The sequence below is a fragment of the Heterocephalus glaber genome, unplaced genomic scaffold (assembly GCF_053883595.1).
Source record: "Heterocephalus glaber isolate CG9 unplaced genomic scaffold, H.glaber_assembly_v1.0 deba00001532, whole genome shotgun sequence".
NCBI lineage: Eukaryota > Metazoa > Chordata > Mammalia > Rodentia > Bathyergidae > Heterocephalus > Heterocephalus glaber.
The window spans coordinates 13,344,352-13,363,212 of NW_028258330.1; the positions used below are offsets into that span (position 1 = coordinate 13,344,352).

Sequence of the window (18,861 nt, forward strand, 5' to 3'; positions counted from 1 at the left end):
TCTTCGGGAAACATTTAGATGCAAACCATGACATTATATCCAGTATCATAAATAGTCTAGAGATAAGGTAAAGTATACAGTACAATAAGTGCATGGGGTATAAGTGTATGACTTTTGCTATGCACAGGGAGTCTTGGAACTGATCTCTGACTGTAGTTTGTCTTACTTTTTTTGGAGAATTTTAAGGTAATTGCTATTTCTTCAGTGTGTCCTTTCTACTCTTCCAGCTACAGTCATTCTCGCTCCTCCTCACAGCTAAATTTCATCAATTTGAAAAACATTTTGCACATATCCTTCTTTGTCTCCACTGCTAAAATACTCCCCTTATCTTGTTTAAGCCTCTTATCTGTTCTTGTCTTCATTCCCACTGCTGAAAAAGAACATCCAGTCATCTGATTACCACCTCCTTGAAAACTTCCTATCTAGCTACCACCATCCACTCCCCCAAAAAAGAGTTTCCCCACATGTCTGGTACTCAAATATTCATCACAGTGTTTTGTAGATCTTTTCTTACTTGCCTCCTTTCTTACACCAGACTGGGAATTATTCTATAAAGCGGGCACGCGTGGTCTTTATCTTTGTATCCTCAGCATCTAGCTTTCTGCACACACATGGCCAGTCTTTAATATCTATTTTTGGGTGAGTGGATATTACCAAGGGTAAAGAGTTTGAGGACAACTGTAAAAACAAAACAAAACAAAGGAACCACATGACTTTAAAATTCTGCCACAAAATCTAGACAAGATCTAATCTATCTCCTTAAAAACTACATTTCCACACTAAAATTTTGTATTTTTATCAATGAAAGGCATGTAGAGGGGAATATTAATTACCCCTACCTGTTTCTTAGAGTCAGATAAAAAATGTAATATTAGATATGGGTATAAGGTAGAGATTCTAAAAGCACTGAAAAGAAAGGAAATGATCAAACTATGAGCCAGCTTTCCACCAATAGAGTAAATAAATTGAGCTTCTTGGAAATCATTAAGAATAATTATTTGATTACTAGATGTAACTTACACCCACTTCTCTGTTGTCCCAGCCTGAAGTGAATATTCTTGATTGGTGATGTGACCCCTGCCTGAACATAAACTGGTTTCCTACTGAAAGCTGGGATTTTATTCAGTTCTGTGCAAGTCTTTGGCACCCCTGTATTCACAGTAGTGGATGCAGTATAAAATGAGAATAAACTAGAAAGGCTTGGGAGGGAAATGACTCAAAATAAGCCTTCCTGAAAATGCAGGACAGTTTGTTTAATAATTTAGATATAAGACAAATATTTTTAAAATGCATTTTTTAAGATTTTTTTCTTAAGATATCTAGAGGTAAGATTTTTTTATGCTGGTATGAAGTTTATTTAAAAGGATATAATTTGAGAATATTTGGTGGAAATATTTGTTTAAGTAACTTTGGAAATACTTTTCAACAGGGCCAATTACAGAAAATTTCCTCCTTTGTTTCACTTGAATTAAATAGAAAAAAATCATAATATTGAGCTTGCTGGAAGTAGGGATTATCAAAACTCAAATGTTTATGATTGTAGCTCACATGACATTATCATCTGGAAAATATAAAATATTAAGAATGCAGCCATGCCCATAGCACTGAAGTAGAATCTTATAAATGATGTACATTCTATAGAATGGCTGAAAAAATCTCAAAATCAATATTGGACTCACCCAGGGAAACTAAGAATAATGATATCACTGTACCTTGGTAAAAAATAATGAAAAACACATGAGAGCATTCTAGAGTTTTCCCTAGATTTTTTTGGGGGGTGCCTGGCCTACTAGTGTGATAGTAGTGCCTCCCTCTCTCTTTCCAGACCTCAGTTTTATTTAAATACAGAGTGTAGCCCACCCATTGAAGGGCACCTTCTTTTCTGTATACACCAGGGTATGCATTGACTGTAGGTGTCACTGTTAAACAGGAAAATTTTTGCTTCTAATTTAATCACTTAACTAGTGGGATTAAAATAATGATAATTGGACCTGTCTATTAGAGTAGTATCGTGTCTGCCTTATCCTTTGACAGGCATTGCAGTGATGATTCCCAGTGTCACACAGCCATTCTTCAGAGGGATGTTGAGCATTATCATGTTTATATCAGTGGCACTTAGGCATGTGGAGCCCATCCATGAACACAGAAGACCCTCCTGTGGAAGAAAAGGCAGACAACAAACAATAAGCACAACTAAATGTGTAAAATGTCAGAAGGTGATGTGTGCTTTGAAAAATTAGGGTTGCATAAGAGTGATCAGAAGGGGAGGGATGAGTAGAGGTAAAGGGAGTGATTTGAAATAGAGTATTCAGAACAGGCATTATTGAGAGGGTGACATGTGAGGAGAGAAGAAAATGACCCAAATACCATCATGTGCTGCTTAAGAATGGGGATTTGGGCTGAGAAATGCATCATTTTGGCCTGCTGCAAATGTCACAGAGAGAATTTACACAAACCTGGCTGGTGCAGTTGGTCACTTGGCCTGGCCTCTTGCTGCTGTCTAAAGACACAGTCAGCTTGAGATGTGTGAAGCTGCTGCTGACAAAAGAAGAATGACTTTTGACAATTTTTTTGTAAGTATGAGTACATTCGGAAATAGCACTAAAAGTTATAGTACAATAAATACATCAAGCAATAACATTGTTAATCATCAATTATTTTGTATGATGCATAGTTCTAAGTGCTATACTCTTATAGCACTTATAAGCACTATAGTGCAGGAGGTTTGTTAACAGCATCATCATCCACAAACATGGGAGTAATCATGCACTGTAACATTATGATTGCTATGATGTCACCAGGCAATAGGAATTTTCAGCTTCACTATAATTTTATGAGGCATCATTTTAAATGTAGTCTACCTCTGGATGAAACTTGTATGTAGTGCATGACTGCAGATTCATATAGAAGAAAATCATAAGCAGTGATAGCAGCCAGTGCAAAGGCCCTGAGGTAGAACACTTGGCTTGTTTGAGGAAGTCCAAGGTGGCCAATGTGGCCAGAAAACAATGAATAAGGGAATTAGTACAAGGAGATGATATCGGGGATATGAGGGGCAGATCATGTAAGGCAGTGATGGGGAACCTAGGACATGGGTGCCACAGTGAGATGCTTGTTGTCACTGAAAGCTCTAAATGTTTGCTATCACTGGTGTAGGCCTAGGATGCTATAGTTAGTACAGTGGCCTTCGTTGTGAACAAGATAGAGATCTCTGGAGGAAGCTGAGCAGAGGGCAGGATGATATGGGATGGTATGATATGGTATGATATGATATGATACAACATGATATGCACATTGTCTTCTCAATGTTTAGGGAGGAAGAGTGTAGAAGCTGGTAGACTGATCAGGAAGACAATGAGAGAGAGTATTTCAGGTGAGATTTAAGGGGGATTTGACCAAAGTTACAGCAATGAAAGTGATGAACAGTGACTCAGTCATGATGTACTGTGAAGACAAGATTTTCCATGTCTTGGACTTGGGTTTTGACAGCAAAAGAGGAGACAAGGATTATTCCAGGGTTTTCAACTTGAGCAACAAGAAAAATGGAACTCAGCTAAGAAGAAGTAGATTATAGAGGAGAATTTCTGGAGAAAAACCTGGAGATTACTTTTGGATACTAAACTTCCCAGCAGATGTCTGTTTCTAGGGGAGATGAGAAGTATATGGAAATGTGAGTCTGCAGGTAATGGGAAAGTCTGGGCTGGAGGTTTGAATGTAGGACTGAATGGAGAGGTAATATACAGTACCAATAGACTGGACATCTCCAAAGTACGTGGGCTTGGATGCAAAAAAGTCTTAGGTCCTGGGACCTCCAAAACTAAGAGTATGGTTAGAAGAGATATAGCCTAGAAAGGCAGCAGAGCCAGCTGCTCTAGGATAGACCACTTACACAGATGGTGGCTGCCCAGGTCATGTGTGTCTCATCCTCACCAGGCTGTCATGGGCTTTTCCATAGGGCAGTGAGTGGGTTCTAAGAGAAAAAATGAACTGCACAGACCTCTGAAGGCTTAGGTTGGAAACAGCATGTTGTCATTTCAAGTACATACTCTTGGCCAAAATAAGACTTAAAACCAACCCAGATTTAAAGAGGAGAAAAGTAGATCACTTCTTAGGGAGGGTTGCCACAAAATTACATCACAAAGGGTGAGGCTACAAGGAAAGGTGGACATTGGGGCCATTTTTGCAATGCATTCCAATTTCCAGATGATTTGTGTTCTGCAAAGACTTTGAAACTTTTTCAGTTTGGAGCTATAATTTTGTGCTGGTTCAAATCTTAATCTTGCTTTTATGCTTCTAAGGATGCTACTACTGCATCCCTGCCAATAGTCCTCCAAGTTTTTCTCAATGAAAATAGCATCTCATATAGGTAGAAGTCCATAGAATTTGGACCACAAATTTTTCTCTTGGAAATAAAATATTCCTCAAATGAAGTGATGACACATAATAGGTGCTCAACAAGTTATTTGTTTGGCTGGAAAAAGAAAAGATATACCTCAGAGTTAGAACAACGATAACAACAATAAGTAAGATTCTGTGAACATATTGTTGGCCAGAGATTGTGTTTTATATAATATATACTTTGTCTCACCTAATCCTTCTAGAAGCCTTATAAATTAGATGCTATCATTCCCATCTTCTCGTTAACAAATGACATATTTGCGCTGCCTTGCTTTATTGACTGAGATTATTCTGCCATAAGGATAAAAGAAAAGTAAAAAAAATATATATTTCCTTAAATTCTAAAGCTTAATTCCTTTGACTTCTCCTATTTTAATTTGGATTTCCCCCTAGAAATAGGCTTTGAGGTAAGGATTCAAATGCCAATAGTTTGTTTGGAATGTTCATGAAATACCATTAAGAGATAGGAAAAGAACCTCAAGGAAGGAAGGTAACTTAGTCCATTCCTGTGCTGTAACAAAATAACTTAGGCCAGATAATTTATAAATAAAAAGGATTTATTTCTCACAGTTCTGGAGTCTGGACAGTACAAGTTCAAGCTACCAGGAGCTTCAGTGTCTGGTAAGGGCTTGCCCTCTGCTTCAAGAGGGTGCCTTTTAACTGTATCCTCTGGAAGGCTTGGACTATTGCTGTGTCCCCACATAGCAGAAGGTGGAAGGCAAACTCCTTCTTTCAAGCTGCTCTATAATCCCACCCATAACAACAGAGCCATCATGACCTAGTCACCTGCCAAAGGCCTCACTATGTAATACCATCACCTTTGGGTTTGAATTCCAACACATGAATATTGAACAGACAAATATATTCAAGCCATAGAAGGCTACCAAGATTGGATTATTAAACTGGGGAAACTGGAAAATGGTGTCAAACTCATGTTTCAAAATTAGTCTACTCAAAGGGCAGGGAGCTGAGATATTTACACAAGAGCTCCCATTGGTCACTGGTAGAAGGATGAAGGATGTTCCCACAGGTGTCAATTCCTATTTCCTTCCATCTTCTGTGATTTGACTATCCCTCAGGGTCACAGATTCTGGCTACTGGAAGTCATTAGGCATATAGGTGGACACTACCAAAGTTTTTACATCTGTATCTATTGTCCCCTTAGCATGTATGTGCATAATGTTAGAGCTCTTTAAAATGTTATTGTTTAAAATAAAGCAAAACCATATTTACTAGTCAAGTATATTTATATATACTACAAGTATATTTATTCACTGAGATATTAGGGTAGAGAAGAACACCACATTTACAGTGGGTAAAAGGGCCTTGAGCCAGAGTTTAACTTGTACTCAAAATCATTTCTAAATAAACATCACAATATAAGTATAGATGCTGATTTGGAGTCATAGATAATTAAGCATACCAGCTGTTAAATGCATCTAATGTTGAAAAATGAAACAGAAATAAAGCTACAACTGACCTTGTGATGAAACAAGAATATTCCCGGGAGTAAAGCATTTACCCATGTAATGTAATTGAATTCTTGTAGGGGACTGGGGACCAGTTGATAAGCTGTCTCTTTGAAGGCATTACTGTAACTCTGTGTCCCACATGATGTAGGTCATACTCATGAATATTTTTAGTAACAGATATCATGATAGTAAGGAAAGTTAGAAAGTACAAAATTAAAGTTATATCTATTGACATGGATAATTAAAATTATTTTGAGTTTAAGTCTGGCTAAAAATCCCCAAACTAAAAATAACTTTGCATAGAGAAAGAAGGCAATATAGTAAAAATTCTAATGCACTGATGCAAGTATTTTTTAGTCCTTTTTACATGTGATAAACAGTAAATGTTGATGAATTTTAACTAGGTACTGAAATGCACTTGATAGAGAAGTAAGGAACAGATACTGGGCAGTTAGCAGCTTGTGGTTGAGATTTCAGAACAACCCAGGTTGTTTCCTTGATGACAGTGTATTAGTTTAGGTGGTTTAGGATAGTTGGGAAAGTGTTTTAACTTTGGCTGTCAGCCTCAAACAATGGTGGAGCAAGAGGGGATCCGAAGTTGATGAGGTCATATCAACAATGGCCCAGAGGGTAGTAGGTTTAGCAGGCTCCAAATCATTGTGCTCTTACTGGTAAGCCTTGGATTTAAGGTATAGGTAGGTTTTAAGAAAGTGACTGGTATAGCATACAGGCAGGTCTGCGCATGCCCTACCGAGGTTGGGAGTTGCGCCAAACAAGCCAAATCAGCCCCCACCTTGGCAACAATCCACTAGACACCCCTCCCCCCACTCCTCTGTACAACCACCTAGTTCCACATTACAAAGATGCAGAGGACACCGGACCATCAGACCATGGTACTGAGTCCCGCTGCTCCCAACCCAGAGGGCAGAGAAGCTCAGTCGGTCGGTCCCAGCACCCAGAAGGAAGCTCCCCTGCTGGCATCCCAGGCTCCTAGGGCAGAGAAGGTGAGCCGGTCCCAGCTCCTGGAAGGAAGCTCCTTAGGGAAGGTGAGCCACGTGGGCGCCAGAAGCACACCCCCCCACCGTGGAAATGAGAAGACACATAAGCAAGCCACAAAAACAGACTTCTGGATCACCTACAGCAACCCCAAAGGGAAACGAGATGGAACAATCTGATACTCAACCACCTGGACTCTCTGAACTGGCAACAAAAGAGGATCTGGGAAAAATGAAATCAGAAATAATTACTCAGATAACAGCAAAGATTTTGCTCATGGTGCAAGACATGATTAATAAATCTAGAGAGGACACAGATAAAAAAATAGAGGATCTGAGGAACATGATGGAATCCCAACATAGGAAACAAATGGAATCCATAAAACAGATACAAACAGATTTCCAGGAGATTAAAAACTCCATTGAAAGTCTGCGCAATAGAATGAACCAATGTGAGGTTAGAATTTTACATATAGAAGATAAGATTGCAATTAGTGACCAGACAAAGAAAAATTGCTTTAAAATTGTAAGGGAACATGAGAAATCAATCCAGCGGCTGCTAGACGATGCAAAGAAGAATAACATAAGACTGATTGGAGTCAATGAAGAAACAGGAGAGAGTGCAGATGACATAAAAAAACTGTTCACAGAAGTAATGGCAGAAAACTTCCCAAGGAGGGGAAAAGAACTTGACATACAGATAAGTGAGGCATATAGGACTCCAGCTAGCCTTAATAAAAAAAAAAATCTACACATAGGCATATAATAGTTAGGATTCCAGAAATCCAACAGACGAACAGAATTCTACAAGCAATTAGAGAAAAGAAACAAATCACATACAAAGGAAAGCCCATCAGAATCACAGCAGACTTCTCAATGCAAACCCTCAAGGCAAGAAGAGCTTGGAGTGACATATTTCAAGCCCTAAAGGAAAACAGCCTCCAACCCAGATTGATGTACCCTGCAAGACTATCTTTCAAAATTGATGGAGAAATAAGATACTTTCATGACAAAGAGCACCTCAGGAACTTCATGAATACCAAACCAGCCCTCCAAAATATTTTAGACAATACCCTAGGAAAAGACAATGAGGATAACAACCCCAGGAAACCCAGCCAAATGAATCCATTGGGCATGACAAATTAAACGCAAAGGGGGAGAATCCAACAAAAAGAAAAAGTCATGACAAGGCTTTTAAAACTTTTAACTTCATCTCCCTAATGAGTGCATAATTCAATCTGATTATTGTACTGACTAGTATTTTTCTGATTCTAGAGTTGCACACCATTCCTTGTGCTATACTGGCTATTTATCATCTTCTTATGTCTACATTTTAATTGGGTTGTCTATCAATGAGCTCTAAGAATTCTTTATATATTCTGGTCATAGGTTATATGTATTGTAAATATAGTCTGTTTAAGGACTACTTTTCATTTTAATGATGTCATTTAAAGTTCTAAATTTTGATGGAATCTCATTTATCAATTTTTTTCTTTTATACATCATGTCTTTTGTATCCTAGGTAGTTCTTGCCTACCCTGATTTCATAAATATTTTCCCTTATAATTTCTTCTTAAAGTTTTATACTTTTAGGCTTTCTTATTTAGGTTCATAGATCCATTCAAGTTATTTTCATGTATGGAAAAAAAAGGTCGAGGTTAAGTTTTTATATACAGATACCACTGTTCTAGGGCCGTTTGCTGAAAACACTATCTCTTCCTTGGCTCTTGAATTGAGTTTATATTCTATAAAATGCTAATGTTAAATAATCTTTCAAGACTCAGTGAACCATATATGCGTGGTTCTACTTCTAGATTCTCTGTTTTATTCAAATGATCTATATGTCTTTCCTTACACCAACACTCCCTTGATTACTGCAGCTTTAGAAGAAGTCTTAAAATTAGATACTAAACGTCTTCCAACACTGTTTTTTTTTTTAACTTTTCTAGGTCCTTTGTACTCCTACATAACTTTTAAATTTCAATATCCAATTCTTCATTTATAGCAAGTATACACAGACCTGAATTTTTATATATACCTTGTGTTTTCTAATCCTGCTAAATTCAAGTACAAGTTCTAGGGGCTCCTAGAGATTTCTTAGTATTTTCTCTGTAGATGATCATTTCATCTACATATAAAGATTTTACTTCTGCCATGCCAATCCTATCCTAGTTGTATCATTTTATTGCCAGACTATTTTGGTGGGGACTAGGTTTCAAAGTTTAATGGACAGGTAAAGAGTAAGCATATCTGCCCTTGTTCCCCACCTTAAGCAGAAAGCATTGTATCTTGTCCATTTATATAAGGCATTCTCGCTGGACGTATGGAGCACATGTCTTTAATCTGTTGAGAAGGTTCTGGTTTACTTCTAGCCTCCTGATAGCTTTTACCATGAACAGCTGTGGAATTTAGTCCAATACTTTTTCTCCAACTAGTGGAAGAATCATATGGCTTTTTCCTTTCCTCTGTTTAAATGATGACTTTTGGGGGTGGATCTTCCAATGCTGAACCAACACTGCCATCCCTATAACAAAACCACTTTCTACATCCTGCCAGATCTGACTTCCAATAGTTTGTTTTGTTAAACAAATTTCTATCTATGTTCATACTTTTTTTCTTCTATTATCTTTATCCAGTTTCAGGATTAGCACAATGTTGATTTCCTAAAATGAGGGGAGAAGTGTTCCTTCTTTTTTCTGCTTTAATTGTTTGATATAATATATCAGTTAAAATGTTTATGAACCTGCTGTTGTCATATAGGTAAGTTTTCAAGCTAGGAATATACTTTCTTTCATAGGTGCTATTCAAATTTTATATTTCCTCCAGAGTTAGTTTCATTAATTTGTCTTCCAAGTTACTTCTTAGAAGTTGACAAATTTATTTCAAAACAGATTTTTGAAATATGCTTTCTATATCCTTTTAAATTCTGTAAAATCTGTGGTAATGTCTCCTAGATCTTGATATTGTAATTTAAAAAATGTATAACTGATATTGTGTAACAGGAAGAAAAGGTCTAAAAGATCAGGGGAATTGGGAGGGGTAGAGGAAGGGAAAAAAAAGAAAGGAAAAAAATATGAGAAGAGGAAAAAAAATGGAAACAAGGTCTTTGCAAATAGGGAAGTGTGGAGGGGGTGAAGGGAGGGCAAGGGAAGGGGGAAAAAATAAGAACCAAGAGACTCATGTAATGGTACAAGATCCCAATGATGAATATAACTGTATTGTATACTGAAAATGTACCAATAAACTTAATGGGGGAAAAAGATTAAAATGAATAATTGATAATTTGAAATAGGAAAACATATCCAAAGATGAAGGAGTGAAGGGAGGAGAAGGGGAAAGGAAAAGAAGGAAAGGAAAAACTATGAGAAAAGAAAAAAAAATGGAAATGAAATCTACGTAAATAGGGAAGGGTGGATGGGTAAAGGGCGCACAGGTAATGGGGAAAAAAATAAGAACCAAGATATGTCATGTACAGGTACAAACAGCCAATGATAAATGTAAACAAATTGTATACCTAAAATGTGCCAATAAAAGAACGAAAAAAAAAAAAAAACCAAAAAAGTAACTGGTATAGACAGGAAACCAATACAATGTTTTATACCAGAGATACCTAGAATGGCAGAAGGTATGTGTAAAAGTTCTTTCTTAATTTCTGTGTTCCTGAAGGGAATAAAGAGAAGGAATTTAAAGAAAAGTATCAGGAAGAGAGGAAAAATGGTCCTTAGTGGCTTTGGATCAACAGCACTGATCACTTCTTTACCATCTTGGATTTCTTCTAGTTATTGGAACTGAGGATCCCTACACTGCCATTCCTTGGGCAGAACCTCAGGGCTCACCACTCAGTGCAATTCTATTCAGAGGCCCCGTGTTCCACAATTGTAGAGGGCACCATGCACACTAGTCCACCTGAATGTCACCACCCAGATTGGTGCAGTCCACAGCCTGAAGGTCCTTCTATAGTGATTCCATTTACACTGCCTTTACTGTGGTCCTTTGGGATCACTGAGCTTTGTTATTATGTGTACTTTCTGTTCTTACCCTTCACACTGTGTTAAAAGAGACTTGAGAGAAGAGGCATAGTAATCTCCACTACAGTTGGGCAATGAATTTTAAATAAATGCATGAATAATATTGTGACTACTTGTGTGTTAGCTTCTGGATAAAGTGTTATACTTGCTTCTTGCCTTTAATCCAAACAGGCCCCTGTGGAATACTATTTTTGTCTTCATTTCTCCTTGGAGGATTTGAGTCAAAGAGTAGAAGATAAGTGAATGGAGGCAGTGAGTTAAGATGATTCCTTTAAGAATTTTTATGTGTCTTTGTTCTTATATTTTTCTCTTTCCCCTGCCCTCCCTCTACCCCCTCTACTCTTCCCTATTTACAAAGACTTTGTTTCCATTTTTTTCCTTTTCTCATATTTTTTCTTTTACTTTCTTTCCTTTCTGCTACCCCTTCCACTTCCCCTATTCCTTCAAGATACATCATGTAAAGGTACAAGATCCCAATAATGAATGTAACTGTATTGTACACCTAAAATGTACCAATAAACATAATGAGAAAAAAAGAATTTTTACATGAAAGAATGAAGAGAATTAAGAATAGAAAGTTTAGATAGATGAGGATGTGGAGTTGAGGAGAAGCAATTTATACAAAGAGGGATGGATTTAAGCATGTTTAAAAGATGATGGGAAGGATTCAGTTAGAAGGAGTATATGGAAGTTGCAGTAGAGAGAACTGGCCATTGATGTTGAGAAGGTACAGAGAAAAGAATCTAGGAGACACCTGGAGGGAGTACATCTGTTCTACTGGATCGAGAGGAAAGGATAAGATGAGATAGATTTATAGAAACTTTGTGGGGAGAAGTTGAAGAAGTTCCCGAGTGAAGCTTTTGCTTGCTATTTTTGAAGAAGGATTCATCTTATGAATTTGAGGAGGAAAGTTGTTTTGATTGCTATTGTAGTGGTGATGGTGAAGATATGAAGAAGGGAGAAAGAATAAAGTAATCTCTGCAGAAATTCAGAGAACCTGAGTCAATTAGAGACCCTGATATTTCCATATGAGTCCATTCCTTTCCAATGAATGTATCCCTAGTTTCAAATTAAAAATTTAAGTATAATTTTTTTTATCTACTTGGAAAAAATAGACTGTATCCCAATTTAGTTAGAATCTAAAATAAAATAGGAGAGACCTTTCGAATATAGGGAAAATTTGAGTTTTATGAGGTGCATTCAAAGACAAAGCTTCCTGTCTTCTAACTTGACCTCTTGATTCATTTTTATGAAAAACTGGTATAATTCCAGAGGAAAACTCAATGTATGTGCTACACAGTAAAGTTGTACTTGCAGCCACATGCTCTAGTAACTACTGTACAGAGTGAGTGTCTTCAACAGGATTCTTCCGAGAGGGCTAGAAACACAATTCAGTGTTGATCAAGAAAACTAAGAACTTGTTGACCTGTTAGGTGAAAAGTTTGGGAATATAGGGGTGTCAGGATCTCAAAAAATTTCTAAGATGCGGTTTCTTCCTCATCTTTAAGCTCTGCCTATTTCTGGGTAGGGTTCATTCTCAGGCAGCATCTCACATTTTCAGGGAAGATGGTTCCCTACTGCTTTTGGCTAAAATCCCACTGATTTCAAAATTTAGAAAATGCTATCTAGCAGTTTCCAGCAATTTCAAGAAAGTCTCAGGAATTAATTTCAGCAGTTCCCAATATGACTTCTGTGAGTCATGTGTCAAGGCCTGTTGCTACTCCAATCACTGCAGCATGAGGAATGAGTTTCTTTTTTAAACCACCTGGCTCCAAACCACCACTTGAATCAGAAGTCAGAATGGAGTTACTTTCTCCCAAATCATCTTGACAATAAAGAGAGCATCTACAGGATGCCACCTTGAAAAGCAGGAGCAGTGGATGTGGTCAGGCAAATAAAATATATTCATTAGTGTAGGTAAAAGAAGAACTGAGCAATGTAATTATAGACTCTACAAAGATATCTGACCCAGTGAAACTTATCTGGTCTCACAGTTTTGGCAACCCTAATTTATTGGGGTGATTGTACTTGAAACTAGCCTATCTTTCCTAGAAATGAGCTATATGTTACCAGAGACAGGATACATAGATTCTTATCCTCTGTTCTCTTGAGATCTTAGTTTTTTATCTTTGTGTCCTAATTTTGCTATTATACTGCTGCTTCTATTTTGGAACCTTGGTAAGAAATAGATTTGTGTTGATACACCGATTTAGACTGAAGTTAAAATGAAAACTCATTTGCATATTCAGAACCTAATTTAATGGGAGGAAAATCAGTGATAAAATTGCATCTGAAATGTTGCTCAGGGAAATGAACTTATAGTGAGTTAAAGAACACATATTGTTCCAAACTGACATGAAAAGTAGGTACCCAGCCCTCAATTTATCCTGATTTTTTTTCTTAGAATTTCTCATGGAGTCTATTTTCCCTCAGTGATTTGGTATTGTGGTGTCTGTCCTACATGATTTCATGTTTTGTTAAATGAGTTCAACTTCTAGACAAAAATTTGACAATAACTTTGATGGCTTCTATGTGTTATTTTATTATAGTTTAGTTGCAGTTCTGTGCAGTGTCTTTGTTTGCATTATTTCTACAATCTTATTCTGTCTTCCTATGTGTCAACAGTGATATAGCCACCATTTTGTTTTTTTTTTTTAGATATTCATACATTTTTTTAGAAAAGGAAAATTTAGAATACTAATTATTGATTTGAGGCCCTCTGAGACTATGATGTTTAAGTCTTTTCCATGGAATATTATCAGATATACACTTTAATGATAATTTCATCCATCCATCTATTCAGCAGTTGAATACTAAGTGGCCTTAGAACCAAGAGTTTGTGAGCATGTGTTCAGGTATATTTGTTCTTCCTGAAATATCTTGGGTTTTTGAGTCTTGCAGATACTCGATGCCTTCCAGAACTTAGGCTTGTGAGGAACTTGTGGCAGTTAATCCTGATGTCAACCTCATTGGATTAAGAAACATCCATCAGATTAGTAAAGTATACTCCTGGGTGTATCTGGTGGGCCATCAAGGTCTGGCCTTGCGTACTATATTTGGTCCCTCGCCTGTTCCTCTCAGACACATTCCCCTGCTCTGCTTCTTAGCTACCATGAACTAAACAGCTTTGCTCCACCATACCCTGCTGCCATGATGTCTCTGCCTTGGACCCAGCTTGTGAAACCATGAGCAAATTAAGTCTTTCCTCCTTTAATTTTTGAGTGTCCAATATTGTGTACAGTAATGGAAAATCTGATTAATATAGTACTAGTCCCCTGCTGATAGACTGTGTTTAAAAAAAAAAGTAATTCAGTGCTACTTGTTGAAGCATGGTATTCAGGACCATCCCAATAAGTATAGGGACCATGGCAATGAGATTTTGCAGAAAGATGGGGTTAGGGTAGGGACGGGGAGAGAGATTGGGCTCAACTCTGAATACAGTGTGGGTAAATGGGAATTGGTAGCTAGGGAGCAATATGCTGGTCAGTGGATGGAAAATTGTGAAGTGGAAATGTCTGGGGTAAGAGGAGATTGTGGTTAAATCAACCCACCAGGATCCTTTCTGAAGATAGACCAAAGTAAGCAGACATCACCTGGGAACGATGACAGATAAAGAATTTGATCAGATCTTTAAGGCGATCACACAAGTGTAGGAGGTTTTTTTTGCTAAATTCAATAGCATATTTTTCTAAAATTAGATTTTAAAAGGAAGTGCACAAGTGGGCCTAGGAGAAGTTTCAGGAGCCTGACTAAAGTTGGGCCAAGGGAAAAACCTGTCAGTTGACAGTCCCTCGATTCCTAAGTTTTCCTTCTTTTGATCTCTTTGTGGGATTCTTAAGTTGCCCTCTTGAGTACATTTATTTCTGGCTTTCCTTCTACAAAATAATAAATTCCTGACACAGTTTTCCTCCAGACAAAAAGACAGAATAGTAACTATAAATGTATTTAAGGAGAGTGTTTATTCTAAATTTGCATTTTTCTTTTCTTTATTTTTTTCCAATACAATAGTCTTCTCTTATTTTTCACAACAGAAATAGTTGAATATTTGTTTTGGTCATGGGAGCTGAATTTCATGTGACACAGGTAAATGACTGCCTATATTCTTTGTGACCTGTCATAGAAGGTCCTACTGCTGGAGACTGGTCGTGTTGAACCATTACCTCATTACTCACAGTTGAAAGGCTTGGAATTTGATATAAATCATAGACAGCAATCTGGAGTTTGCCTCCATATGCAAAGGCAGCCTGCTTAATCAGTGAATTACTGTACTCTGGACTTGGCAGGCGTGGCTTCCAGCCCTTGTCTAGACTTCTTAGCTGTGAAAATCCACCAAATTTATTAGCTTCTCTGAACGTTGATTTCCTAATGCATTAAAAAAAGAATAATACTATTAGTCACCTCAAAAGTGTTGTTGTGGATTGCCATATTCTCAATCCAAAATATGACTCAGGCTTAATTTTTACATAATTTTTTTACTTTCTGAAATTATTTTGTTCATTTATCTATGTATTATCTATTCATTAAAATATCTCCCACATAAGATTTGGACCCTGTCTATTTTGTTTAGCCTTCTGTATCCAGGCCTTTGCATCTATTGGGGATAAATAAATACATGTTGATTAAACGAATGAATGGGTCATGCTTAACACAGAAATGGGCACTCAGTAAATGCACATTATGACATTTGCTGATACTCAAAACTCTTTTATGTGTAGATGTAAAGTCTTCCATTTGGATAAGATTCTTTTATTATATGGATTTGAAATCATGGAAAGTTTGCAACTGTAGTGGTTTCGATACTCCTCTTCAGCCACAGACTGTTACCATGTTCAATGACCATATTTGTATAATTATTAAATTCATGTTATGCTATGATTTTGGTTCCATAGAGGAAATACAAGAGAAGTCAGGAGATTTGTCCAGGCATATGCAGTTAATAGCAGATATGAGAGTCCAAGTGTCTTATCTCCTATACAGTTATTCTCCAAACAGCACACTGTTGACAAAGTAGTATTTATAGTAGATAATAGAACTGATAACCATTGTCATAGTAATGACAGCTGTATTCACAAAGGTTCTCCATAGATAAAAGATTTATTATAAGGTATTGGGTCAAAGGATTGTGGAGGCTGAGAGTCCTATAACCTGCTCTCTGAGAGCTGAGGGCCCAGGGAAGCTGGTGGTATGCTGAAAGAAGAAAGTCTAATTTCAGTCTCAGCCTGAAGACTTGAGAACCAGAGTCCAGAGGGCGGGATGAGTGTCCCAATTCAAACATCCAAGCAGGGAGTGAATTCAGTCTTCCTCCATGTTTTGTTCTTTTCAAGCCCTCAGTGGGTTGAGTAATGCATGCCCAAGTCAGGGTAAGCAATCTGCTTTATTCAGTCTACTGATTCAAGTGCTACTCCCTCTTCTGGAAACATCCTCACAAACACACCTAGACACAAAATTTACCCAGATTTATAGCATGTCATGATCCAATAAAATTGACAAGTAAATTAACCATCAGAGCAGTTAACCTTTATTTCATTTTTAACGTGGCAGACTTTATGCTCAGAATAACATCAGAAGGTTAGTACTATTGTAATCCTTATATTTTGGGTGATGAAACTGAGGTTTTAAAGAAGTTAACAATTTGTGGCTTTCAGAACCTTGCCAGTCAAGTCTTCCTTCGGAGCCTGTACTCATAGCCCCAAAAGTATTCTGAGCCCAGAGTTCCAATCCTCTGTAATTCAGAACATTCATTAAATCAGACAGACTCTCACACAACAATTACCCAGAAGTGGGGCATCCTGCTGCCGTGTAACTGTGGAGTCTCTAAATGGTGCTGGTGCTTTCTGCATTTGAGAGCCACTTTCACAATCTATTATAAGGACCTATGTGTCTGGCCTCAAGGCAGAGAACTCTAAAAGAGGTGGGATCATTTAAGTTGTTTGAGAATCGGGCAGAAATCATCACTAGGTGTGTGAAACAAGTATACTGGCTCCTACTTCCCCTGCAGTAGGGCGATGTGATTGAATTTAATTATCATTTTAGAAGACAGAAGAAAGGATAATTTTCAAACAGTGGTAACAAAAAGGATTCCAATGGTAAACCTTTAATCATTATTAAGACTAGGGGCCATGGTGAGAAGAGAAAATTCAGAACACAAAGAACTGTAACAGATGAAACCCATTAGAATATTTACCTGAACAACAACTTGACATCTGAAAGTAGTTACTATTCCATGTAGGAGCTGGTTAGAGTCTGGCTTTGGGGGAGAGAGGAGAGGATGGTCTAGACTGAAATGTGTGGGCTTGGATAACTGCTTCAGCGGGAAGCATGGTCCCTGATGTCAGCTCATCCTGACACTGCTTTTCTTCCCAAGATGGTCTTAGTGCTCCATACACACATTTCCAGTGTCAGTCTTTGTCTTCCTGAGGAAAAATGGTTAGCATTCATATTCGTATTTTCAGTGGAGATATCCAGCTTTACTTATATGGCCACAAGGAGAAATAGCCAAAGTAGCACATGACTTCCTGGCGGCCACTGTTGCTGTTGTCTGCACAATTTGTCAAAGCAGGTGCTTTGGGGCCGGGGATTTAGGTCAGTGGTTCCACCGCCTGCCTTGCAAGTGCAAGGACCCGAGTTCGATCCACAGTACCAAAACAAAACAGAACAGGTGCTTTGAGGATTCTGAGTCCAAAAGTGACTCAGAGCAGGCAGCTTATAAATGGGGAGGCATTATAATAAGAAATTAACTAATATTTTGGTTATATATTTATGTACAATGTTCAAAGGATGGTAGCATGAAAAGCCATGACTCAGTAAGTCCCGAAGAACCTATTTACAAGGTAAACTAAAATTGGTAAATGATAAGTATTGTGATATTTTAATTGGTAACTTTTTTCTTTCACAATGATTCATAAAACAGTTATATGTCTTGCAATTCCTGGGGTCTTAAATTCTGAGAAATATGATAATATTAGCTACAAGCATGTTTAAAGATATGCTAGACATTGTTAGGCCCATTATACGAACTTTATGAGTTTTCGTTGCCATTTCACTGAGGACAAAACCGTGACTTAAACAGGTAAAGAATTCACAAAAATGGGCATCCTTTCATAATGTTTCCACACAGATAGGGACCATACTTTAACTTCTTGCCTAGTCTATAGTGGCTTTTTATGACTTGATCTTACCTACTTCTACCTCATCTCATACCATTCCCTGCCAGGGCCTCCTGTGGTGCCATTTGCCATCCTTTCTGCCTAGAATCCCCTTGTCCAAGAACTTGACTTATCTGGGTCATTTTATTATTCAAGTCTAGGACTGAATGCTTCATACTCAGAGATATTCATGATACCCTACCTAAGAAGTCAGTTGATCCCTATCACATCATGTGACTTCATTTTAAATTTTATTCAAAATGTTTAACTGCAGCATCATATGTACATGAAAAAGACAAACATCTTAACATATAACTTGTTGAATTTTTTTTTTTTGGTGTCAGTGTTCAAACTCGGGTCCTTGTGGTTGTGAAACAGGTGGTGGAACCACTGAGCTAAATCGCCAGCCCGACAACTTGTTGAATTTTTACAGAGTGAACATATATGTATACTAGCACGCTGAACCCCTCCTGGTGTTCCATTTTAGTTACCTACCCCAAGGGTAGGGTAACTGTCATTTTGACTTCTGTCATCCTTGATTACAGTGGAATCAGAGGAAGTCTTCATTTGTTACTGGCTTTTGTCATTTGGTATTGCATGAGATTCTTCCATGTTGTTAAGTGTGGGAGTTGTTCACTTGTTCTCATGACTATATAGTATTCTATTGCATGAAGAAACCATAGTATATTAGCCTATTCTGTCTATTCATAGTATATTAATAGTATATTAATCTATTATATAATAGTATATTAATCTATTCTGTTGATAGGCATTGGCTGGTTTTCCACATGGGGCTGTTGCAAACAGTGATATTATAAACATT

At 37.5% G+C, this 18,861-nt stretch overlaps 1 protein-coding gene across 2 annotated transcripts in view; it reads left to right on the forward strand.

The window, feature by feature from the left end:
* Positions 1 to 18,861, forward strand: part of Pak5 (p21 (RAC1) activated kinase 5) — a 321,615-nt gene that overhangs the window by 11,034 nt on the left and 291,720 nt on the right. The window contains exon 2 of one of the 2 annotated variants that reach the window (XM_021255058.2): positions 11,065 to 11,145. The exons of the other annotated variant lie outside the window; for it this stretch is intronic. The gene's annotated coding sequence lies outside the window, so the exon portion shown is untranslated. The remainder of the gene's footprint in view (positions 1 to 11,064; positions 11,146 to 18,861) is intronic. 2 annotated transcript variants of the gene reach the window in all.